Below are 13,494 nucleotides of genomic sequence, written 5' to 3' on the forward strand. Positions count from 1 at the left end.
ATTAATTTAATTTTTTTTATTTAAAATTATCAATCAGACTAAGAAACAAACAAAACTCAAATCGTGTAAAATGTATTAAGAAATTGACTAAGAAATAAACATAGTGTAAAATGTATTAAGAAATGAACTAAGAAATGTTCCACCATCACAATTCACATAATTTTTCATTGGAAATAGTCCTTCTTAACATGCTCCTTCCTTTAACGGAAGGACACCGACTGTAATTTTCAATATCAGACCGTCCACATCATGTAAAATGGACTAGGAAACAAACAAATTCAAAAAATTTACAAATCAGACCATCGGAGGTCCACCATCACATTCCCAAATCACAATTTACTAGTCTTCCATTGGAAAAAGTCCTTCTCAACATGCTCCTTCCTTCAACGGAAGGACATCGATTGTAATTTTCAATATTAGATTGTCCACACCGTGTAAAATGGACCAAGAAACAAATAAATTCAAAATATTTATCAATTGGATTATCACAGGTCTGCCATCACATTTCCATATCACAATTCACTAGTCTTCCATTGGAAATGGTCCTTCTAAACATGCTCATTCCTTCAATGGAAGGACACCGATTGTAATTTTCAATATCAGACCGTCCACATCGTGTAAAATGGACCAAGAAACAAACAAATTCAAAAAATTATCAATTGGACCATCGGAGGTCTGCCATCACATTCACAGATCATAATTCACTAGTCTACCATTGGAAATGGTCCTTCTCAACATGCTCCTTCCTTCAACAGAGGGACACCAACGATAACTTTCAATATCAAGACGTCCACTTCGTGTAAAATGGACCAATAAACAAATAAAATTCAAAAAATTTATCATGAAACATACAATATTAACTAGAATAGATACCATGAAACACACCTAACTAGAATAAGGTTCCTTCTCTTATGCCAATTGAAATTTTGTTTAGTTAGTAACACAATAATACACATAATATTAAAACAACGTGCAAGACAAGATGATATGAAATAATTGATGAATAAATAAATGAAGGGTAACTTACACTCACCCCCCGAGAACTATTAAAATAACATCGACATCCCCCTATAATTTTAATATATGCACTAACCTTCCATGAGGTATAGTGCATATTTTTAAACTAGAGGAGATGCCCGTGTCATTTTAACACAATTCAAGGGAGGTGGGTGTAATTTTCTTTAAAATTAATAATATGTACGAGACAAACAATTGATAAACCAGTTAAGTGCAATTGTCACCTAAGTCTGGATGATTGTAGCCCACAAGAAAGAAAATTCACTAATTATAAGTAGTCAAAAGTACACGATTATCTCATGTAAACTCTCCCTGTTCAGTGTATTTTCTTATTACTACCCGTGAATTTCAACTCACGCTCCAATTGAATATGTGACCCATTCACTTTCATTTAAACACCCTCCCAAGTGTTTATAAGAATCAATTGTTTAGGATATGAAACACTTCCCAAATACAGACGAAAAACTCTATCTTTTTCTTAATTAGAAACGACTAACAAAATTAAAGTTTTACACTCAAAACACAGTACAAAATACTCAACTCAAAAACTTCATATCTCCTAAGAAATCTCTCTTCAAATGTATTTTAAAATAAGGAGAACAATTTCTTTATATAGAGAATACGACCCAACCAAAATCCCATTAGGATACAACCAATAATCGAATCCAATCGATTATTTAACAAAACAAATATTTTTACTTAAATCTTCTTCATGCATATTTTGTTTTAATTAATTTATTTTCATACAAAATCTTTGCAAAGCTATCCAAAATGATATATTGAATTAAATCTAAACCAAATCTTTTAATAAATCCAGGAAATAACTTTTTTTTTGTAAGCAAGGATATATTGATAGGAGAACCCAAGTTCTCAAATTTGATATAAAAAAATCCGGATGAAAACCACTAGAAGAAAATTACACGCCAATTGCATCTTACGATATATAAAAGAGAAGGTTTCTACTAAACTCGTAAAAATTACAATTGGGATGGATAATTTTCCTAACAAAAGTCCATCTCCAAACCAAAGCATTCTCCTCCCAAACAATGTCGGAAATGTTCCACGAATCTCCCCTAAACATGACCGTTTCTCACCGACCATAGGAAATAACCTAAGCGAACATACAACTTTCTCATCAACGCAAATCACTGGAAAAAAACTAGAGACGAAATGTTCCTAACATTATTCAAGATATCTTACTATACGAATTACCTACAAAAATATGCTAACCAACATAACTTATATATCTCCAATATTGTTTTTCTCTCATTCAAATTTAACACCAAACCTAAAGAATAATAACCAAATTTTTAAGTTATAATACCAAGCTAACTAATCTTTTCCCATAATTTCCAATATAATCATGTTTCAAATAAAAAATAGATTACAGTGATGTCTCCTTTGTATTTTTTATTTTTTTCTACTTAATTGTGAATTTTTCTGCTGATTTCATATTGCTTGCGGATTTACTTGCAGACCAAAACTTAAAATTCTGCAGGTAAATCCGCAGGTATTGTCAAATATGAACGAAATTCCACATAAAGCTGGAAAAATTTAAAAAGTATAAGAGGCGCTAAGGATGACAAAAAAATCCATACCCGTGGGTTTCTGCGAATAAAATCTGTCGCGGATATGAATTGGATGGCTTAATTGGTATCCATGGATAAAATAAACATATATTTATTTACCCGTTTTCTTACTGGCACGAGTACGGATTTGGTGGTATCCGTACCCGCAGATATCCGTATTCATTAATATTATCAAAATTACTTAAATATTAATTTTTTAATATAAGTTATTATTATTATTATTACTATATATTATTAGAATTATTTAGTTAAATATGTAATAATTATTATTTTGTTGAATTTATTTATTTGATAAAAGAAGAAATAAAATAAATGTGATTTATTTTTGTTATTATTATCATTATGGGTTAAATTTAAAAATATTTTTTTATCTTTAATACGGATAAAAAATTAATTAACTATATTCCCTTTGTCTCATAATAAGTGTCTCATGTGCACTTTTTTTATGTCTCAAAATAAATGTCTCTTTAGAATATCAATGTAACATTTATTATTTTTTTTTCCATTACTATACCCCTATATATTAACTTTCACGTTTTTCAACAACTCTACTACCTATAATAAATAAGGGTACTTTAGTAAATGATATTAATTTAATCATTAAAATCTACACATCTACAGTAATTATTTTCTTAAGAACCACACAAAGTTCAAATAAAACACTTATTATGAGACGGAGAGAGTATTACTTTTTTTAAAAAAATATTTAAATAATAGTATTCATGAATATCCGTTTAATACTCGTGGGTATCTCAAAATTCACGGATACCCGTTTGCTGGATACCCACACGAATATGAACAGGTACGGATATCATATTTATTAAATTGGGCGGATAGCAGGAGACTAGTACCCGCATTCACGGGTACCCATTATCATCCCTAGGAGGTGCCAATTCAATTGTCGTATTTTTTAATCCATTTTTTTAAACATAATTATATTAAAAATTATGGGAAAAGCTAGTTAAATAGTTTGGTATTAAAACTTCAAAATTTTGCAATTTAATTTTTTTTCCCAAAACCACCCTCAACATATTAAAATGTTCTTTAATATATATTTTTAAATCAGTAGCCTTTATTTTATTAGATTCTATACATACATTGATATTGAGGGCATATCATATGAGAATGCATTTTTTATATGAGAATGTGAGAATGAATCTGAACCATCAGATTTTAAAATAAATGGTGAAGATTATGTGAGAATCTTTTTTTCTCTCTCATCGATTATTAAAATAAATGATGTAGGAAAGAGAAAAAAAGATTCCCACATAATCTCCACCATTTATTTTAAAATCTAATGGTTCAAATTCATTCTCACATCTATAATATAAGAAAATTTACTGTTCTGGATTTTACCAAAATACCCTTTGATTATCTTAGTCTAAATTAATATTCTTGGGCAAAAAAATGTCTTTTCTTGACCATATAATATTTTCAGTGGGCCAACGTTAACATAAACCACATTGTATCCAAACCCCTACCGCCTTTATCTCCTCTTCCCCAATATTTCTTGAAACCCTAATTTGTTCTGCAAAAAGCCTGCTCTTCTTCTGCAGACATGAAAGATTTCACACGCTACCCTTTATCTTTTCTTTCTTCACACACAATCCTACCATATCTCTTCACAAGTTTTATACTTCTCCATCTCTCTCCACAACTGCTTGTCTTTTCAACCAACAACAAATACCTCTTCCAATAATCTCAAACTCTGAAGTTCACTATGACAAGATCTTTTGAGAAATTGAAGGACATCAATGAAAGTAAGGAGCTCTGAAAAATTGTCGTCATAATCCATCACAAATGGATAGTTTTATCAAAGACCAAAGAGCACTTCGAATTGATTTTGGTTGATAAAGAGGTTTGTTTGTTGTTTTTCGGTTTCCCCTTTAATTTTAGGGTTTCGTTTCATATGCTGCTGTTTGTGTTTGATTCCAATTTTTATATTTAGTGTTTAGTTCTACTTCTACTTCCTCTGTTATAATTTTGAATGCCTGTTCATCGATGGCTGTTTTTCTGTTTTCACTTTCATTTGACGGTTTCGTTTCGTATTCTGGTGTTGGTGTTTGATTAGCATTTTTTAGGCTTCATTCGTTTGTTTGCGTTTGATATTACATGGTTTCCATCAATGTTAATTTGTTACTAACTTTTCTGCTTATCGACGAAGTGCATTAATCTGTTTGCTTACCTTCTAAGCCTATTGTAAGTTTCCTAGATCTCTGTGATTGAAGCTTGTGTTATTTTTTGTTATTCTTTACATAACTATTTCTGCTACAAGCTAGAAGATTCAATACTTTTGTGGGTGAATCTATTTTATAAACTGAATTCTATCGACTATCACTATAGTGTGAGTGTGATTTATCCATGGTGAGATGAGGTTGTCTAGAAAGTGACATTTGACAATCAATGTTGGTGCATAAGCAAGATGTGGAACAACTCTAGACATGGTGTTGTAGTTGTTAGATACATCGCACTCAAACGTAAGAACTACCAAATTTTTGTTCATGTCAAGTGTATTGAATTATTCTACATAATTTTCTTACATTGTCATTTTGTTTTTTAGTAATTGAATGCTTTTTGTTTTCAGGATTTAAAACACTTTTTAAAAAAGTATAACATACTTTAGATGCTAAGGTAAAGACACTAATCATGTAAAGTTCATCGAAATCTAAGATTTTCACTTTTATGAAACTATCACCCACATCAACTTTATCTTATATTTACCTTGATCCTTGTAGGAATCAGGAAAATGGGGTTATGACCAGGCTGGTTGTAGCTGTTTGTGACTACCTCTATTGTGTTTTTCTGGGATAGCTCAAGACAATCCGTGAAGGGTTACAAGAAATTGTTGGATTATTCCCTTGCAATCAGGTGACATTTTCTAATTATTTACGTCATTGTATTATCAATATTAGCTTCCTTTGTGAGTTTTGTTACTATTTGAGCTGCTAGCTTGCTTAACATTATGGTTTCTATATCATTTGGGACGATTTGGGATGTTAGCCTTAAGTCATTGGTTTGTTATGAGAGAGTGAAGAATATGTGCCGATGATGGAAATTAAGATGAGAAGTGGATGGATAGATCATTAACACTGTAAGGTGGATAATGTTTACTTCACCTCAAAAACTTATATATATGCAATTTATATTTAAATATGTGATTATCATAAAGTTGTTGTTCTTCTGTTTTCTATTGTTGGATTGCCACTCTTTTCTTCTTCTGCTGAATATGTGATGATATTCAAATAATGGCTCTTAATATTGTAGGTCACTTTTTGCAGGTACTTTATTAGAGATTATTCAGACTCTTCTAGGACTAGAACAAATGCTAATGGATGAAATCATGATTTTAGGCTGTAACACTCTCACAATTGTATTAAAACTGATTGTCTCAAACTATATTGGAAAAAGAAGGAACTAGAATTTGAATAACTATCAAAGTTGAAAAATATATGAAGGTGAAAGTTAATGGAAAAGAAGGGAGAGCTTCAAAAAAACAGTGTCCCTACTTAAAAGCTCTTGCTTTCTGTAAAAATGAGAGGTATACTGGCACAGAGGAATACATTAGGTGGTGATAGTCTTTCGGATCTAATATGGCTTCATGTGAATAAATTTTCACTTTCATTGCAACTTGAGGTATTCTCTCATGGGAAAGTAGTATACTATTTTTTTCTTTGTTTCAGATCATGTTATGTCATTCACGTGGTTTCTACTTTATTGGTTTAAACTATCTATTATTCATAAGGTTTCTTTCTTTCTAATTTATATCACTTATGTTGGTGGCTTTAATCAAATAAAGACCATAGCTACCATAAATTAATGATATACTTTTCTTTCTAATGTAACTTCCTGGAAGTGGTTTAGTTGTAATATCATATTTTATTCAATAAAGCTAAATTGATTTTCATGACTTATCAAATGATATCCAAATAGTGAAACTCAATTGTATATGTATAATTTGTTACAATCCCAATCTCACTATATACTAATTCTTTTTGATACCATGATCCATTTACTAACTTGATTAATGTTTGGGTATGTTACTTGAAGTTCCTAGATATATGTAGTTGATAAGGATATCCTTACTTGCAGCAGAAACTGAGAAAGGATTCAAGGTCATCGGTGATGAGTCCACGTGCATCGTTTCGACTCTCAACATTGGCGAAAGTCTTTCGGTGAAAACTTTTTTTAACATTGGTAATTACTGTCATTTATTCAGCAAGACTTCAATCTTACTGTACTTGAAATTAAACACAACCTGAAATTACTGTCACCGTAATCACTGTTCTCTCTTGGTGAACATATGGTAGGCTTTCTCAATTCCAAAAATTTAATTCATAACATTAACTTTATATTAGTTATTAGTAAAATATGAGGTTGGTTTTCTCCACTTAACATTGAGTGTAAGCTTGTCTCGGTTTTAGCCGTGTTTACTCGTATGGCAACGAATGAGGACACTTTTACCACACACATACATACAGCTTCAACTATAGTTTATGAACTACAAATATTGCTTTATCACTGTGTTTATTTAGCCAAACAGTTTCTTTTCTTAATTCCCATTTTCAAGTACTCATATAAGACTTAAGTTTCACATTTAAAAAATTGAGTTTCTTTAATAATTAAAAATAAAGATATGTCAATTATGGTAAACATTTGTCAACATACTCCTATGAAATAATTATTTTATTTAATATTTTTTGATTAAGAGAAATATAAATTGAAAAAATTAAAGAGAAACATGATATAAATTTTCACACGGGACTATCACAACAATACATATTTTATTGAAGTGACCATGTTTAATTTAATATTTTATTGTCTTGAGATGAAATAACTAAGAGAAGTATAAGTTGAAAAAAATTAAGAGAAATATGATATAAGCTTTCACACGGGACACTAAGCTATGTTTGATAGTTTGGAGGAGAGGGGAAGGAAGGACTTCAAAAATTGATTTTTTTAAAAAAATATAGAAAAAATTTAAACAGTTTTTGAAAAAAAATATTTTGTTTAGAATGATAAAATAATGTTTATCACTAATATATATTTACTTTTTGAAATACTATAACAACAAAAATTATATTTGATCATTTTGTCAAAGCCCTCCAAAATCCTCTCTTAATACAAATTTTGAGTTCTCCAAATTAGGGGGTTTTTGGTGTTATGAAGAAAATCAAATCCTCCAAAACTCTCTAAAGTAAAACCTTTTTATTTTCTCCCCCACCTCTCTTCCTCTCCAAACTCCCAAACATAGCCGAAGAGAAGTATAAGTTGTATACGGGAACAAATATATTGATTAAAATATTTTTATATACAAAAAAAATACTATTATTATAAATGGAAAATACTTTACTACTACTGATCCAAATATTGTTATAATCAGAAAAATGTATTATTGATCTAAATATTTTTATATATGCAAATTTACTATTGATCTAAATATTTTATATACGAAAAATCTATTATTGATCTAAATATTTTCTAAACTTTCTTTTTAAAATAAATATATTATGTAAATAAATGCGCGTATCAAACCAGAACCCGTGCAAATGCACGGGTTTGTTACTAGTTTTCATATAAAAAAAAGACATTCTCATCTGATATGCACTCCATTGATATATTATGATAAACAATACCTAAGAATAGCTAGGTAGGTTGTATAGGGGGACCCGTAATCAATCTACTGGTCATTTATCTCCCTTCCTTCTCTATTATTTTTCTCATTTTATATCATATACTTTTACTAGGGTTTCTATGATACAAGCTGTGTTTGCTTCCTTGAGTTGAGAGTTGAATTATTTTAATATTTGAAGAACCCTTTAATGGAAAAGATATGATATATATATACACAGAGATCAGTCATATCTAACAACACTATGCATGACCGTACTTGTACCTTTAATTAGCTCAGTTCTTTCTTTCATTTCAATTCAGCAACAAAGGAACATTTAAGAAAGAAATTTTATTAAATATTGTAGTAATAATTAAAATGCAGTTTTTTAGATTATAAGAGAAATTTAATTGTATGTTTAGAATGTTTAATGAAATTACAGTGCAACCGTAATTTTATATATATATATATATATATATATATATATATATATATATATATATATATATATATATATATATATATATATATATATATATATATATATATTTTGTAAAAATCACACATAGACATCACAATTATGTCCAATTTGTGGTAAATCCAAACAAGCACTTCTTAATTTACCATCTGAGAATCTTTTGATGAACATAAAAATAAGAGCCTATTCTTGATTAATAAGAAAGTACTTGTACTATATTAATTATAATAATATGTTTATATTGTTTAATTATATTTTAAAAGCATTGCTTCTCTTTCTTGAGCTCGAGCATAACCTGTTGGAAAAAGTTAATCTTGTTGGTGTAAATGAAAGAAAAATAGAAGGTACGGTGTAGAAGAAATGAATCGAAACCATAAAATAATAAAGTTTTTTTTAGAGAAAAAAGTTATGTTGTTTTATTGCATAAAGCTGAAAAATACTACAAAAATATATAGAGCCAAACAATAAGTTTATTGGTTGGAGTGGAAATAAAATCCAAAACAAATATATTCTAAATAGTAGACATTATTAATTTTGGGAGTAATGCTATTTAGTACGAAGGAAATTGGAGAAGAAATGCAAGAATGTCCACATGTCACTATATTATAGAAAAAGTTTTAATTTATTTTTAATTTAATTTCCTTTTTAATAGGAATCATGGGGTGGTGGTGATAATGAATGGTTGAGATTTATTCTTGCCTTTCTTGTTTTTATGTTTTCTTAACAATTATCATTTTCCTAATTTTGGTCTACTTTTACTATCTTAACAAGCAAGAATCTAATCATTATAGTAGCAACAATAAGTAAAGTAACACAACAAGTAAAGTAATTGATATGTTAGAAAATTATCATTTTCTAACACTCCTCCTTGATATTTTTCTTGAATACTCGAAGCATTGATCTTAATTCTTCAAACTTTCCCTTAGAAAGAGCTTTGGTCATTATATCTGCAATCTGATTTTCTGAATTGCAATGCTCCAAACTGATTTCTTTTGACTTTTTAGCTTCTCTAATAGCATAATATTTAACATTGATGTGTTTGGTTCTTCCATGCTGGACTGAATTCTTAGCTATGGCTATAGTAGATTTGTTATCCACCCATGTGACAGTAGCTTTATTTTGAAATTGACCCACATCTGCAAAATCTTCCTTAGCCAAATAGTTTGATTTGCTGCAGTAGCAAAAATATACTTTGCTTCAGCTGATGATTGAGTGACAATTTCTTGTTTCTTTGAACTCCATGAGAACACAGCACCGCCAAATGAGAAAACATAATCAGAGGTACTTTTTGCATCATCTACACTTCCACCCCAGTCACTATCTGCATATCCTTGGAGGTCTCCACTCTCATTTTTCAAAAAACACAAATCATAATCAGTTGTACCTTTTATGTACCTCAATTCTTAGTTGCACCAAGATGAACTTGACTTGGAGAATGCATGAACCTGGAAAGTAAGTAGCAGCCAACATTATATCAGGCCTGGTCGCTGAAAGATACAACAAACTTCCAATTATACTTCTATAAATAGAAGCATCTGCATTATTATCACAATCATTCTTTGATAATTTTTCATTCACAATTAGAGATGTGGAAACAGAGTTGCATTTATCCATATGAAACTTTTTAATACCTCCAAAGCATATTTCTTTTGAGAAATGAAGATTCCAACACTTGACTGAAAAATCTCCATTCCAAAAAAAAATTCATTTCACCCAAATCTGTCATCTCAAATTCATTCTTCATATCTTGCTTGAATTGACTTAGAGAATTGGATTCATTCCATATGACCAACAAATCATCAACATACAATGACACTATTAGTTGTAGTTCATTCTTTGACCTCTTAACGTACATAGTAGCCTCATTTTCACTTATTTTAAAACCTTTTTGCAAAAGATAGCCATCAATTCTGCTATACCATACTCTTGGTGCTTGTTTTAAGCCATAGAGGGCTTTGTGAAGCTTATAAACTTTATTTTCATTTACTGCAGTCATAAAGCCTTCAGGTTGATCGATATAAATGTCTTCATCAAGCAATCCATTTTAAAAAGCTGATTTAACATCAAAATGATAAATTTTTCATCCCAATTTTGCTGCTAAGGAAACCAACAACCTAATTTTATCATGTCTTGCAACAGGTTCAAAAGTGTCTAAAAAACCAACAGCGTGTTGTTAAAAATAACCTTTTACCACCAATGTGGCCTTAAGCTTATTTATAGAACCATCAGAATTGAGTTTGGTTCTACAATCCCACTTAACACCAATAGTATTTTGATTTTTGTGTTTGTCTACAAGCTTTCATGTTTGATTTTTCTCTATCATCTTCATCTCCTCCTCCATGGTAGCTTTCTATCCCTCAACATTAGCAACTTCATCATACCGTATAGGCTCTAATATAGCTATATTGTTTCTAGCATAAATATCATCCAAGATTCTAGTACCTCAAGTTGTAAATCAGCATCATTATCATAATTTTCTCCTTCATCTTTTGAATTTTTATCCTCCAAACTATCTTCCATAAACAATACCTTATTTGAACCTTCAACTTGACCTTTATCCCAATTCCATTTAGAGAACTCGTCAAATTTCACATTTCTGCTAACCAGAAATTTTTTGATCTCCAAATTATAAATATGATACGCTTTGGAGCTACTGCTGTACCCCAAAAATATACCGATCAAATACTTTGTTTTCAATTTATTTCTTTTCACATTTGGAACATTGACGTAGCGCTCACATCCAAATATCTTTAAATATTGAACATGCGGCTTTATTTTATAGCATGCTTCAAATGATGTTTTTCCCTTCTAGGCTTTGGTAGACAACAAATTCAGCAAGTACACTGAGGTGTTGACAGCCTCAACCCAAAAGGTTTTAGTAATATCTTTCTCAAAAAGCAATCGAGCCATCTCCATGACTGTCTTGTTCTTCCTTTCAATCACTCCATTTTGTTGAGGAGTGTAAGGAATAATAAATTGGTGTTGGATTCCAGCTTGCTCACGAAAAGTTTTAAATTCCCGTGTTGTATACTCAGTATCATTATCCGATCTGAGCTTTTTAATTTGAAAATCAGCCTCTTTTTCAATCATAAGTTTGAAACTATGAAATGCAGCAAACACATCTGACTTCTGCCTTAGAAAAAATACGCAAGTCATCCTTGTAAAATCATCAATAAATAGAAAAAAAATACTTGTTGCCATTTAAAGATGTCGTTGGCATCGGACCACACACATCAATGTGTATGATTTGTAACTTTTCAAAAGCCCTCCAGGTTGACGCAGCAGGGAATGGTAATCTACTTTGTTTTCCAAATTGATATACATCACACATGTCAACAACATCATCAATGATTGGTAAATTTTCAATCAAATCATGAGAACTCATTTGTTTTAAGATAGAGTAACTAAAGTGACCCAACCTTTTATGCCACAAGGAGGAATCATGAGCAGTACTTGTAAATGCATGCATGGTTGTTTGCTTCCATTCTACTGGAAAACTTTTACCCTCATTTCAATCGCCATTAACTTAGAATATCCAGAAGGATCTAGAATAATGCATCTCATGTCTTTGAAATGCAATGAATAGTTCTTTTCCATCATTTGCCCCACACTTAAAAGAATTTGATTTATTTCAAGTACAAATAAAACATTTGAAATGTATTTGATACCCGTGGGATTTCAACAGCTACAACACCTTTTCCTTTGATATCAACATGTTCTACATTGCCTATAGTAACTTTATAGTATAATAACTTATCAAGTTCCTTAAAAATGCCAATATTATGAGTCATGTGATTGGTGCACTCACTATTTATTAGTCATGTTTATTTGCTACTATTGACTGAATAGCAAGAAGCCATGAATAATTGCTCATCTTGTTGGTGGTGTTCAATAACTTAGGCTTGTTGTCCCTTCTGGTTTGCTTTGTTTTTGCAAACCTTCTCCACATGACCAAGTTGATTGCAAGATCTACATTTAACTCTTGGCCTGTACCAATTATACTTCTCTAAATGAATATCTTTTTTGCAATGTTGACAAAGTGGAAACTTCTTTTTCCAACTCTCTTCTTTGTTGTTGTCTTCCTCCCTTTTTCCTTTTCCTATCTTCTCACCAAAAGACTTTTCCCAAAACGGTTATAGCTTTGGTTTTTAACTTTGGTGCTAGCCACAAAAGCACCTTCAATATAGTCTTCCATCCTTAAAGATCTTCTCTACTCAATAGCATGCAAAACATTGACAAGCTCTGCAAGTGTGATTTGAGAAAAATCCTTAGTTTCTCCGAGAGAGGATATTTTTGCTTCAAACCTCTCTGGAATACACACCTGAATTTTTTCCACAACTCTTGTTTCACTGGGTTCCTCTCCCAGTAATCTTATTTGTGAAACAACCTTCGAAATTATGTCAGAAAGTTCTCTAATAGTTTCGGTTTCTTTCATTTTAAGTGCTTTAAAATCTCTTCTCAAGTTCAACACTTGCATCTTCTTTGTTATTTCACTCCCTTGGAACTCCTCCTTTAGCTTTTCCCAAGCTTCTTTTGCAGTCTCAAGATTCAAGATCTTGATAAATATATCATCATGTAGTGTTGCATATATTATGGCAAGTGCTCTTCCTTCTCTTGCCACTTCCTCATTGTGATTTTTTATTTGAGCTACTATTAGAATATTTGGAAGTGGTGGTGAGCTGCTTCCATTTTCAAAAACATCCCATAAACTTTGAGCTCTCTAATAAGCTTTCATTTTTGCATCCCACAAATTATAGTTTTCTCCTACGAACATAATTTGTGGGATGCAAAAATGAAAGCTT

General features: G+C 30.7%; 1 long non-coding RNA gene across 1 annotated transcript; it reads left to right on the forward strand.

Moving 5' to 3' along the window:
- The first annotated feature begins 3,958 nt into the window (after positions 1–3,958).
- LOC131605766 (uncharacterized) lies at positions 3,959–6,972 on the forward strand. Its single transcript, XR_009284694.1, has 4 exons — positions 3,959–5,083; positions 5,191–5,237; positions 5,342–5,474; positions 5,885–6,972. It is a non-coding gene; the product is annotated as an uncharacterized LOC131605766 (long non-coding RNA).
- The last annotated feature ends 6,522 nt before the right edge of the window (positions 6,973–13,494 follow it).

Source organism: Vicia villosa, linkage group LG1 (assembly GCF_029867415.1).
Source record: "Vicia villosa cultivar HV-30 ecotype Madison, WI linkage group LG1, Vvil1.0, whole genome shotgun sequence".
In the NCBI taxonomy this organism is placed as follows: domain Eukaryota; kingdom Viridiplantae; phylum Streptophyta; class Magnoliopsida; order Fabales; family Fabaceae; genus Vicia; species Vicia villosa.